General features: G+C 41.4%; 1 protein-coding gene across 10 annotated transcripts in view; it reads left to right on the top strand.

The window, feature by feature from the left end:
• Positions 1–12,933, top strand: part of Lpar1 (lysophosphatidic acid receptor 1) — a 161,986-nt gene that overhangs the window by 80,968 nt on the left and 68,085 nt on the right. The window contains exon 1 of one of the 10 annotated variants that reach the window (XM_028779923.1): positions 11,170–11,326. The exons of the other annotated variants lie outside the window; for them this stretch is intronic. The gene's annotated coding sequence lies outside the window, so the exon portion shown is untranslated. Of the gene's footprint in view, positions 1–11,169; positions 11,327–12,933 lie in introns of those variants that run through there. 10 annotated transcript variants of the gene reach the window in all.

Genomic DNA, 12,933 nt, shown 5'->3' with positions numbered 1-12,933 from the left:
GAGCCACCATGTGGTTGCTGGGATTTGAACTCAGGACCTCTGGAAGTACAGTCAGTGCTCTTAACCACTGAGCCATCTCTCCAGCCCGAATGGTGCCTTTAGAATTTCAGCTAGAGTTTTTACTGAGTGAGTCAGAAATTTTCTCCTAAGACATTTTCTACCAGCCTCTTAGAAACGGCCCTCAGTTTGGATTCAAGTCCACTTTGCTTTAGTTTTTAAGGGGAAATACCCACTTTTGTCTCTTAGACTGGTATTAAAAATACATAGGGTTGTTTTTCACCCATCGTCTTGAGCTATCTACTCTCAGTTCTGTGCAAGGCCTTGAGGAGGCCTTGACCTATGAAATGGACAGTGTAGTGTGTAAGCCCTTGGGTGAACTCAGGACCACCAGCACCAGCATGGCCAGAGAACTCGTGGGTAAACTCATGTTCGGAGCCCAGCCCATATCTACTGAGTCAGAAGCTCAGCAGCTTCATTCAGACCTACTGCCTGTTTCTGAACAGTCTGCCAGTGGGCACTTGGGACTACATATTGTAGTTCGAGAACTGGTTGAATGTACATCTGGCTTTCAAGGTTAGCTCACTTTGAAAGCTTGTAAAAATATGGGTTCTTGGTCCCACCCACAGAACAGGAGTCAGGAGGTCCTGGCAGGGTCCAGGAAGCAGTGTTTCATATTCTCTGGAAAAGAATATCCATATCCCACTTTATCCTAACGGATCACTCAAGAGCTGTTGTGTAGATCAATAACAACTTGTTTAAAGATTGGGACTCTTTAAAGAATTCAGGTTGCAAATAATGCCGTGTAATCTAAGGTTTGCTTCTGAATTATTTAAGGACATTTTGGAAATATAGATACCTATAAAAATGTGAATATTTAGGTCCTACTAGGTTAAAACCCCTCATTAAGTTTGGTTAAATCTGCATTGTTTAGTGTTCGTTTATTGACAGTTGCTATAAGATATTGTCATACTAATATCTTTATATATTTTGTATCATCCATGGGGCGACTGTTACCAAGATCTAGTAGATCTTTCTGTATCTTTCCTCTTCTCAATAATATGCAACTTGTTTCTTCTTTTGATTTAGTCTCCAGAGATCTCAGAGTAAACACCTTCCTTTAAAAAAATTATGTATTTATATAATTTATATGTATATATGTGCGCCTGTGTGGGTGTATGTGTATCACATGCACGCAGGTGAACTTGGAAGCCAGAAGAGGCCATTGGAAGGCCTAGAGCTGGAGTTACAGATGGTTTTAAGCTGCCTGATATGGATCCTGGGAACTAAATCCTGGTCTTCTGCAAGAGCAGTAAGCACTCTTGACTGCTAAGCCATCTCTCCAACCATTAATTTGTGATTTAAAAATGAAAATGTCTATCACCTTCTGTATCCTGGCTGGAGATAAACTAAGTGACCAGCGGAAAGGTCTGTTCTTTACCTTGAAGTAAGTTTCCTGTTTGGTGAGCTTGCCTCAGCTCTGTGCTGGTGTCTTCCCTTGTTTCCTTCCATCTGATTGACTGGACTGTGAAAGAGTTAATGTTTCCCAGTACCAAGCAGAGACATAGGCAGTGGGGGAAAATCTGGTTCATTTGGTTTCAAAATAAACCATACCTCACGTAAGTACAAACAGCTGCAGTGCAGGCTCGGGCCGAGAGAAACCAGTGTGGTGCTCCGAACTCCAGCGGAGAGGAGTTCATGTACCGTGGATCTGAGGGCAGGCTCCATCATGAAGTCATTAGGCCCCAGCAGGAGCACAGTCTTTGCTTGTCATGCTGGTCACCTCTCTAGACACCAACCCAGAGAAAAACTGAGTGGCTTCTTGAAGAGGTGGCCTTTTTAAATTTTTTATTTTTTTAATCCCCAGCCCCAGAAGACTGAATACACTACACCTGTACCTGTGAAACAGAGAAAGCTGAGCTACGAGGCATTTACAGCTTGTCTGGCTGCTTGGCTGGCTTTTTTTTTTTTTTTGGAGTCTCTTATCACTGGGTTCAAGCAGCAGGCACACTCATCCTGGCCCGGTGACACACTGCTTCCTTTTCCAGCCTCAGGAAAGTATTGGTCAGGGGAGAAAAGGCCTTTGGGTTGTTTCTCCTCCCCATTTTATCTCGGACGATTGCTTATCAGCTCAGGAGCACCCTTTACCCCACACAAGCAGGGATTGACCCCAGGACCTTGCACAGTTAACCAAGTGCTCTGTCACTGAGCTGTAACCCCAGCTAACAACCCCTCCACCGCTCCTCCCCCTTAGCAATGCCCCCACACCCCTGCCCCTCAGCACCCCCCACCACCACTCCTGTCCTGTAGCAGACTGCTTTCTGTCATCACAGTACAGTAGCTCTTCAGTACAGTAGCTCTTCTTCAAAGTGGCTACCAGCTCCCTCTGCATGCCGATTACAAGGGTCTGTGTGACGCCTACTGTGTGTTTGCCATAGTCTCTTAGAGCTTTGTAGCCATCTAGGATGGTTTCTTTCTGGCTAATAATGAGACCTTTATTTGAAGCCTTTCAGATTTTAGGTCTCCATCTGTTTTTTAGATGATGCTGTGAGCGGAGGCTTGCTCGGTGACATAGGGTTTTACTAATCTCTTGACAGTCTATTTAGATAAAGTAGGGGAGGTACTTCTTCCTCTGCATTTTCTGAGGCTCTCTTGATTAACAGCTCTAATAGTTATCTTCAAAGGTATCACTATTAGACATGACAGGGCTATAGAGGACAGGACAGTAGGAACTGGGATGCTAGCCATACCATTAGGCCCCACTTTTTACATTTGTTCTCTTAGTTATGAAAATCACTTCGAAAAGGTCAGAGACACTTAGTTTTCTTTGTATACATTCCCTTGTTTCTTCAGCAGAGTGACCATGTTGGAACTGCAGTCCATTGGATTGCTATACGAAAAATTGGTGTCAGAACGAAAAGATAGTTCATCTGTAAAACACTTGCCTAGCAAGAACGGGGACTTGAGTTTGAGCCACAACACACATAAAGAAGCCAAGTGTGGTGGCAAATACTCTTGACCCAGCTGGGGAAGTGGAGACAGGCAGGTTCCTAAGACTCACTGGCCTGCCAGCTTAGCTTAGTTGGTATATCCAGGCCAAGGAGAAAAGCTGTCTCGTGGGAAACAATGGCTGAGGTAGCCCTTCTCACACACACACACACACACACACACACACTCTCTCTCTCTCTCTCTCTCTCACACACACACACACACACACTCTCTCTCACACACACACACTCTCTCTCTCTCTCACACACACACACACTCACACACACACACACACACACACAGTGTATTTGCTCACACGTGAACTCATACACATATGCATACAAAGTGAGGCCAGACCAGGCTGTCTTTGCTGATTCTTCAAGTTGGTAAAATCATATATGTGAATCCTCAGGACATGGGAATGTCTATGTTATGCCCAGCTGGGAATCATTGACACTCCAGCACAGGGCTCAATTTTATTAGTTTCTCCTCTGTACTTGTAAAGGGAATTCACTGAGGTGGAGTGGTGCATCTTGGGAACAGGGAAGGAAATGAAATAAAGCACCTCATTATTTTCCAGTGCTGAAGTAGATACTAGGTTTGTATCCTACTTTTTTTTTTTTTCATTATTAAACTTTTGGCATGATGTGCATGTTAGCTTGGGGTTGCATACTGATTTTCTTTAAAGCTAACTTTTAATCCTCATCTTGTTAGGAGGTTATTCAGGGAAGCTAGGTTTCTCGTTTGGCTCTAGAACTTTGAAAATAAACAGAGCTTTTGTATTTTCGAATAGCACATTGTGGGCTGAGCAACATCTGGAAGAGATTATTCTTCTGGTAGGCAGAAGAAATATCATAATCTACTGTCTTCAAAGAACACGACACCTTCCCACATTTCTTCTAGATCCTTGAAACGCAAGTCTTGAGGGTTGCATTGCTGGCTGATCTCTGTTGTGTATCAAACATAAATGTATATAACTCTAAATATTTCTGTGGCTTTAAGAACAGAGCCAAGGGTGGTGGTGTGGGCTGCCTGTACTTTCCTTTGAGTCTAGACTTCTCTTTTTCCAGGAGCCCTACTCGAGTTTTGGCGATATGCTCTTAAGCTTTAAAATTCATCTTAGACGTCTTTCCCTGTCTTCTCTAAGACCAGGCCCACGAGTGTCTGGCATGGTAATGTAAAGTTTAACAGGAACGTCTGCCCAGATGGAAAATTGCAAAATTGAGTTTATTCTTGGCTTTGTCTGTTCTTATGGTTGGTATGGCAAAATATGAATACTTCCATTTACAGACATTTTTATCACAGATGTTTCTGAAATAAAGGACTCTCCCTGGTCTTGATTTCTTCACTCCTGATTCTGTCCCTCTCTCAAGCCTGTAGGAAACTTGCAAGTATAGCAGAGAGTCTGAAGAACCTTATATTTTAGCAGTTGATTAAGAGTGAATTGTTTACATTTATTCAAGACTGTGCTTGAAATACTTTATAATGTATGTCTCATAAATGAGGACACTTCTGTAGAGTCACAAAACAGCTAATCAATTAACACTATGTTGTCTTCTGGTTTTTGCATCCCATTCATGTTCATCACGGCTTTGTGCTGGCAGTTAAGTGTTCAGTTTATAACCTTGTGCTGTATATACTTGCCCTAACTATATTTGTCTCTTTTGTATGGAGTACTCTTTTGCATGCACGGCATACGGTAACTCCAACTTTGTTACTCATTCTTTGCCTGTAGAAGTCAGGCCTTGCTCTTCCTCCAAGCCCCATGCTCCCAGAAATAAGACTCAGACTCAAAATGTATTTGCAAATAGCTTGGCCGTATAGCTAGTCTCTACTCTGCCTGGATCATAACTAAAGATAACCCATTTATTTTAACCTACATTCTACCGTGTGGCTGGTCACCTGTGCTCAGGCACCATGCGTCCATCCCTTCACACCTTCTCCCACCTGTTTCTTATACATGTTACATATCAGTCCATACATGTGTGTACATTTTAGCTTTTATTTTTCCGTTTTTATCCATCTTCCTAATTAGCAAAATAAACTGGTATATTTACATAAAATCTTTGTGTCCAGTTGAAACCGGCTTGCAGTTCTCTAGTATTCCTAAAATATTTTCCTCTCGGTGTTTTAGGTTGTATGTTTCCTTCCTTTCTTTCTTCCTTTCTTTCTTTCTTTCTTTCTTTCTTTCTTTCTTTCTTTCTTTCTTTTTTTTTCTGTGTCACTAGTTTATTTTTCCTGCAATGTCAAGTTTCTGCTAATACCATTCAATGATATATGTGTATAGATATTTGTATGTGTGTATATGCATATATGTATAAATGTGTGTATACATATATGTAAAAATAATTTTTTTTGTCTCTAGAAGTTTGCTTTGAGTCTTAATATCTTCCCTGTGTCTTGTTAGCTTTTTGAACATTTGGAACATGGTTGTAATAACTGAATATGCTCAGTTGATTAGATACAACTGGATTGAATGTAAACATATTTTGGATAATGTATGTAGTTGATAATACTGTATTATTGAATGTTCTAATCATTTCTATTTTTTGTCATATGGTTTTGCATTAAACATTCTTGGAGCTAAATGTTTGCATGTAATACTCATTCCACAGGATACTGTAGAGTCATATAACTTCAGATTCAGTGTAGTGTTTAGGATGCTAATATCTATTTTATATACACATTCCTGTCCATAATGAATTCCAGAAGGGGCATTAACAATTGCATCCACATTAGGTATATTTTTAAATGACTGTTCCATACTGTTCACAAATCCATCAGACAAGTTATCTTTTAAACAAAACTTTCTTATGTTGAGGTATATTTGTTTAAAAACACTTTTGTTTCTGGTTATTGTTCTAACACTCATAATTGATTTTGATGTATTCTCCCAAAGATGAATGAAGTCAGCTCCTTTGAATCTTAAATGATGGATGATGCCTCTGTCAACAGAACTCCCACCATTGAGAAACTGGTGGGACTTAATCACTCTTCCTGACACAACTACAGACTTGTCCCCTCCCTCCACCTCCTCCAGTTTGCTTATACTACCCATATTCCTCAATTTAGACAGTTAAGAGCTGTAGACCATGAAAACTACTTCTGGTGTTAGAAGGACATGAGTGTTCTTAGGGGAAGCATCTTACAAGACTGTCCATCAGCTGGAATTTAGAATTTGAGCTTTTCTGGGATATACATATTGAGCTTGTTATTTCTGCAAACTTTGAACTGAAACCACCCCAGGTTGGCTTAGCAGCTCCTTTCTTAACAGTCCACAGTGGAAATGCACCACAGTATCCTTTTCCTAAAGGCAGAGGTCCTGATTCCATCCATCCCTGTGCTGTTCTGGTCCATATAACAGATGCTAACTGAGATGAAGGTTTGGACATTGTGGCTTTGCTCTATGGGATGACACAGGGTTGTGTTAGGTCTGACTCTTACCTGAAGAAGGAATTTAGTTTTCCTACTTCTCAAGATCCTCTGTCTTCCTTCCTTTCATTCCTCCCCAAGGTACAGATCCCATCTTTCTCTTCTTGAGCTCTTTCATTCTGACCACACTTACTTGATTTCATTTCCTTTTAACTTGGAAATTCATAGTCACAGCTCATTCCTGACAATGTTCCCAAAGCAGAGATTCTTCAGTTATCTAAGCATAACAAGACACACTAGCCTGATTCTGAGACGGTATTTATTTTCCAGCACAACCTTCACTACTGTAGTGACCACCGATTTGGGGTCATTTCATAATTGTGTCTTATATTCCATGAGTTTTGGGACAGCATTCCTTCCCACCAGGAATGTCTGGAACGGCAACTTTATGCTTGTACATCCAGGTTTGACATCAAGACAATGAGTTTATTAATGCAGTTTTTATCTTGTTTCTTCAGTTTAGAACCTAGCCTAGGCATCTTCTTTCTCTATGTTTTTTTTTGTGCTTTCTTTTCTTCTTTTTTTCATTTCATTTTTCCTTTCTTCTTCCCTTCCTCCTGCCCCTCACCTACCTTTCTTTCTTCCTTATTTTCTTCCTTCCTTCCTTCCTTCCTTCCTTCCTTCCTTCCTTCTTTCTTTCTTTCTTTCTTTCTTTCTTTCTTTCTTTCTTTCTTTCTTTCTTTCTCATCCTCTCTCCTTTCTTTCTCTCTCTTTCTTTCTCTCTTTTTCTATCTTCCTTCCTTCCTTCCTCTTCCTTATTTTCTCTCTCTCTCTTTCTCTTTCTTTCTTTCTTTCTTTCTTTCTTTCTTTCTTTCTTTCTCTCTCTCTTTTTCTATCTTCCTTCCTTCCTCTTCCTTATTTTCTCTCTCTCTCTCTCTCTTTCTCTTTCTTTCTTTCTTTCTTTCTTTCTCTCTTTCTTTCTTCTATCTTGTTTTCTTTCATGGCCTCACACTCATGACCTCATCATCTGGCTTCACTTCCAAGAACACTTGATGTAAATGGTGATTGTGGGAATCAAATCTCCAATGCATAAACTTAAAAAATTAGATGTATTTACTTTGTTTTATGTGTATGACTGTTTTACTTGAATGTATATACATGCTCCACTGTGTTCTTGGTGCTCAATAAGGTTAGAAGAAGGCACTGGATCCTCTGGAACTGTAGCTATGGATGCTTGATCTTGAATGTGGTTGTAGATGCTTGGAATCAAACCTGGGATCTTTGCGGGAGCAGCATGTGCTCTTAACCACGGAGCAAGCTCCCAAGCCTCAGCATACAAACTTTTAAAGGTCATGTTCAAACCATAGCATATAACCAGTGTCCATAACCTTTCTTTGTGATGATTCTGCAACTCTATGCTCATTAAACATACCCTCTGGCCCATTCTTCCTTCTCAGTGCCCGGCAACACTAACATGTGACCTATTTCCCTTAGCAAAATGTCACTAAGGTACACCTTGCTTGGTGCCTACGTCAGAGCTTGTTTCATTTTTAAAGTGTACTATAGCCCATTGTGGATATCTACCAGTTTGTTTATATGTGTGTATCTATCACTGGACACTTGGGTTTCTTCCATCTCCTGGCCACTGTATCTGTGCTATGTGAACATGGGTAATTGATTAGCTCCAAAATATCCCCTCTTAATAATTTGGAAATGTGTTCAAAAGTGAGATTTCTGTCTCATATTTTGAGTTTTCTGGGGCTCTCCCATCTGCTTTTATGTTGACTGCAGCATTTTACGTTTGTTCCAGAGATCCAGTCTTTCACATCCTCTTGAACATGACTGTTATAGTTTTGCTTTGTGTCTTTCTGGTAGTCAGTGCTGTGGAGTTTCACTTTGGCTGTTTTCTGTCCACCTGCACATGTCCTTTAAGGAAGTTTACTCAAGTCCCCCACCCATCCTTTATCACATTATTTATTCTTGAACTAAGAAAGTGACGTCCTTGTTAACTCACCTTTGTACCATTTGTTTTCAGTCAAGTGTGCTGGTTATCCATCCTTGAATATTTGCTATGCTCTGAGCCATACTTTCTAACCAACATGACCTAGTTTATTACCATAAACACTTGTGCTCCACCCCCATCCCACCCCTAACCATGGCCTTCCGTGATATCACCTTGAATTTCTGCATTGATACTTTACCTTTTATGGATGGTTCTGAACTTTTTGATTTGGGGTCATGTTCCTTGCATTTCATTTTTAAAAATATGATCAGTTATAGATATTCTTAAAGAGTTAGCTCCACGAGTCCTTTCTCCGATTTCACCTATGGAAGATATCTTATTACACCAACCCCGTTGTTCCTCTGGTGTTAAGTCTTTGTTTCAACTGGGTTAGTATTCACACCTGTCTGTTGTAGTGCTGGGGATTGATTTGAGATTCCAAATCTGGGGCCTGGCTCATGCTAAGCAAATGCTCCATGGTTCAGCTGTGTCTCTAATCTTTTGTTAATGTGATGGGGGCCCCGTTACTATCATTCATTTCCATGTGAAAAATGTGTGGATTTTTTATTCTGAAACCAAAAATTGGGTCTACTTTAAGATTATTATCTTTTTAATGCTGGCTTAGTTTTCTATGTATTAACTCTGCATTTAATACCAGGCTCTCTCAGTGTTATATACCTACCTTCTCTATATCCAGATGGACAACTGGTCTACCAAGGACACCTTCTTTGCCCTCATGTGTGTCATCCAGGGATGCTCTTCACAGTTTACTTCCTTTGGGTTCCCCTGTGTTGACACCTACTGTCCTAGTCTCCACCTCTTTCCCCTCCTGTCTCCAGAAGCTCATCCTCCAGAAGGATCTCCTCCCTCTTACTGTCCCACTGTCAGCTTGCATCTAGGGCTATTACTTAATAGTTTGAAGGCACTTGGATTCCCACCTGTTGGTTTCTGAGTTCCCCTTTTGTCTTCAGTCCCCCTGCTGTCCACATGCTCACACATACTTGTCCTCCACCAATAAGCTGCAGCCTTTCTAGACCTTACAGGACTTTTAAAATCTCCAGATTAGTATAATCCTATCAAAGTCCACTGTGGTGAGCAGGCTCTTATGGGCCGTTTCAGACTACAAACACATGACCTTCTATTTTAGGGACTTTTAGGTTCACCTCACCCCCCTTTTTTCTTTTTTGAACACAGGGCCATGCTTATGCTAGCCAAGGACTCTGACACTGGTCTACACCCCAGCCCACTTTTCACTTTTTATTTTGAGGCAGGATATCCACAAGTTGTCCAGGCTGCCCTTGAACTTGCAGCCCTCTGGCCTTAACTTGTCCTCCTTTACTCCTTTATTTTTCTGATTTATCTCTTAGGGTTTCTGCTTTATTTCCTTATTCCTTTGCTCTGTTCCCCCATCTTATTTTTAAAATTCTGGCCAGCTTTCTTAAGTTCACATTCTATTTCTTTTAAATTTGGAATTATTGCTTTTTAAACATCCTGTTTTTATTTCGGTGAGCACAGTGTCTCTTTCTGGAACTTAAGTCATTTCCTCTGATCAGAGTTTCCAAAGGACAAATCTTTCTATCTCATGCTTTGGGGGAGGTAAGTCTGGTGGCAGATGCCATCTCATTCTGGTGGAAAGACAGATGGGGACAGACACTAAGAGAGACAAGTAGACTAGCCTGTGTCTCATCTCGATGCTCCAGGTCTTGGGTCCAGAAATTTTCTCCTGGGTTTCTGCCAGGCTATCAAGCTTATTGCAGAACAACACAGATATAAAGTTTGATTTCTCCCCTCCCCGCCCCCATTTCATCTCAAGTGTGTATCTGTAAAGCAATTTTCTAAGATTTGGGACACAATTTTTTATTTTCTTAATTTCAGCATTTATGATGATATCCTTTTTCATTCATCTTAAAAAAAAGAAAAAACAAAAAAGATATAGAATCTCATGTAACCCAGGCTAACACCAAACTTGCCATTTACCTGAGGATGACCTCGAACTTCCAACCCTCCTGTCTCTGCTTCCTGAGTTTGGAATTTAGGCACATGTCACCATTTGCAGCTTTTTTCCTGCTGGGACTTTCATTTGCCTATTCTGTGTTGGGGTTAGAGTCTTTAAATGTGCGTTTCCCTATCCCAGAGACCTGGTTTGTCTTCTCCTCAGTACTTATTTTCTGTTATTTCCATGACTGCTTTTGCTTAGGTTCATAGCCCAGACCTACCTTTCTTTGTCCTTTGGGTCAAACTCTTTCCTGACCTTGATGTGCCCTCCGTTCAGAGATGCTGCTGCAGTGCCCTCAGCAGTCTTACGAACATGAACTAGAAGCTTCTCTTTTAAGAACTATACTTTCTGCTTAAGTAAATACTGGCTCTCAATCTGGAATCCCTTTACTTTCAACTCTCACAGTATGTCTTACTGGCCTGGTGCACTTGGGAATTTTTCTGTTGCTTATCTTTGGAGAGAGAAGCCAGTGTCTACTCAATATTTCTCCTTTTCTCCCTCTCAGCCCCTCTTTGCTGGGGATCTACCCTGTATTTTTTCAAGAGACTCTTATGAGTCATGACTTGACCAAAATCCAGAATAAGGAAAAAGGTTAGGCTTGTAGTAGGTTAATTTGCCAATTAGAGGTTTATCTTCCTGTGAGGCCTGGGGAGGGAGCCAGCTTCAGTTCAAACAGTCAGATGGAAGTCTGCTCCCAACTGGAGTTTTTCTTTTAGGCATTTGGTGTGGCATTTACTAATTAGCGGAGCCTTTGTCATTTGGCACTGCTGTCCCCCACTGTGGCTAACTTGTGGCATTCTTTTCTTACAGTTTTTCTGGTGAATTCTTCATAGCCGATGCAAGTCAGGAGCAAGTGCAGCCTGAGTTTACTCTCTGTTGGGTTCTGGAGGCAGAGGCTCTTCTGAAAGCATTTTCAATGCACCCCAGCTCTCCCAGGCTTTATGCTCTCCTCCTGCTGAGCATCCATCCAGGTCGGCTGAGTTCTCCATTGCTTATTTCTGTACATGTGCTTGGAATTTGCAGCTTCTCATGAAGAGGGTTTGGCTTTCGCTCCTTGTGGACCATCTATGTCCATTCTTTCCAGCATGTGCCTTTGGAGGTCTAAGTGAGAGTTCGGAATTCATTCTGTGGTTTCTAGCTGATATTTCCTAATATTTTCTCCCATCGTAAATCAGTCTGGTAGACTGTCACAAGGAATAAGCCTGTGCATATTTCTCATTGGAACATTTAAAAACAATATTTAATTCTTTGTGATTCTTGCTACACCATTTTAATTTTTTGTGTATTTTTTCTAGTCCTTTGGATGAGAGTCTAGATATAGTTTCCACATTGCTTTCTTATATCAGAAATAGGTTTCATGTCATTCCTTACTGTTTATATTTATAATCCTTTTAAATTAAAAAAGTGACTGTGTGTGTGGTATACAGATATGTGTTCATATGTGTGTGTCACATGTATATGCATGCGTGTGGTAGTCTGAAGTTTATACCGGGTGTCTTTCTCAATGGCTTGGTACCTTATTTCTTCAGATGGGGAGCTCAATCATTTAGCTAGATTGTCTAAAGAGTGAAACCCAGGGATCCTCCCGTCTCTTCTTCCACAGTGCTTCCTCCCCTGTACACAAACGTATGTGTATATGTACATGTATGTATATGTGTACTTATGCATGTGGAGACAGAGGATTATCTTGGATGTCATCTTCAGGAATGGTATCTTCCTCTTTGAGAGAGAGTCTCTCATTGATTCGGTGGTTATGGATTAGGCTAGATTGCCTGTGAACTCCAGAGACCCTCCTGTCTGTGCTGGCTCAGTGCTGGGCCTACAGATATGTGCTACTATCCCTAGAGTTTTGGATGGGTACTAGGGCTCAAACTCATGTCCTTGTGCTTGCAAGGCAAACACTCTATTAAATGAGCTCTCTACCCAGTCTTCCAGGACTCTTTTTCAGTTGGAGGGTTGGGCTGTAGAAAGAGTCCTGGCTCTGGGCATCAGGCTGGTCCTAGTTCAAGTCTTAGAGCTCTCCTGGCTTTGTGACTGTGGTTGGGGTCATGCATGTAACATTCTGAAGTCTTAGAAGTCTCCCATGTAATATGAGTTAACGGCATCTGCCCAAGACTTTGTGGAATAGCTACTGCTGAGCTTGGTGTGCAGAGGGCTTTTCTTAACTCCTGGCCCCTCTCTCTTCTCTCTTTTTAGTATTGATGATGTATGACAGCTTGGTTTTGAAAGACGTCTTAGTTAGGGTTCTATTGTTGTGAAGAGACACCATGACCAAAGCAACTCTTGTAAAGGACAACATTTAATTGGGGCTAGCTTACTGGTTCTGAGGTTCAGTTTATTATCATGGCAGGAAGCATGGTAGTGTCTAGGAAGCATGGTGCTGGAGGAGCTGCAAGTTCTATATCTTGTGCTGAAGGTGAACAGGAGACGACTGACTTCCAGGCAGCTAGGAGGAGAGTCTCAAAGCCTACCTCCATGGCGACACACTTCTTTCAACAAGGCCATACCTACTCCAACAAGGCCACACCTCCTAGTAGTGCCACTCCCTGGGCCAAGCACATTCAAACCACCACAAGGG

This window comes from Grammomys surdaster, unplaced genomic scaffold (assembly GCF_004785775.1).
Source record: "Grammomys surdaster isolate TR1022 unplaced genomic scaffold, NIH_TR_1.0 363, whole genome shotgun sequence".
In the NCBI taxonomy this organism is placed as follows: Eukaryota; Metazoa; Chordata; class Mammalia; order Rodentia; family Muridae; genus Grammomys; species Grammomys surdaster.
The sequence above is the reverse complement of the archived record's forward strand: the minus strand, read 5'-3'. Positions and strand labels throughout refer to the sequence as shown.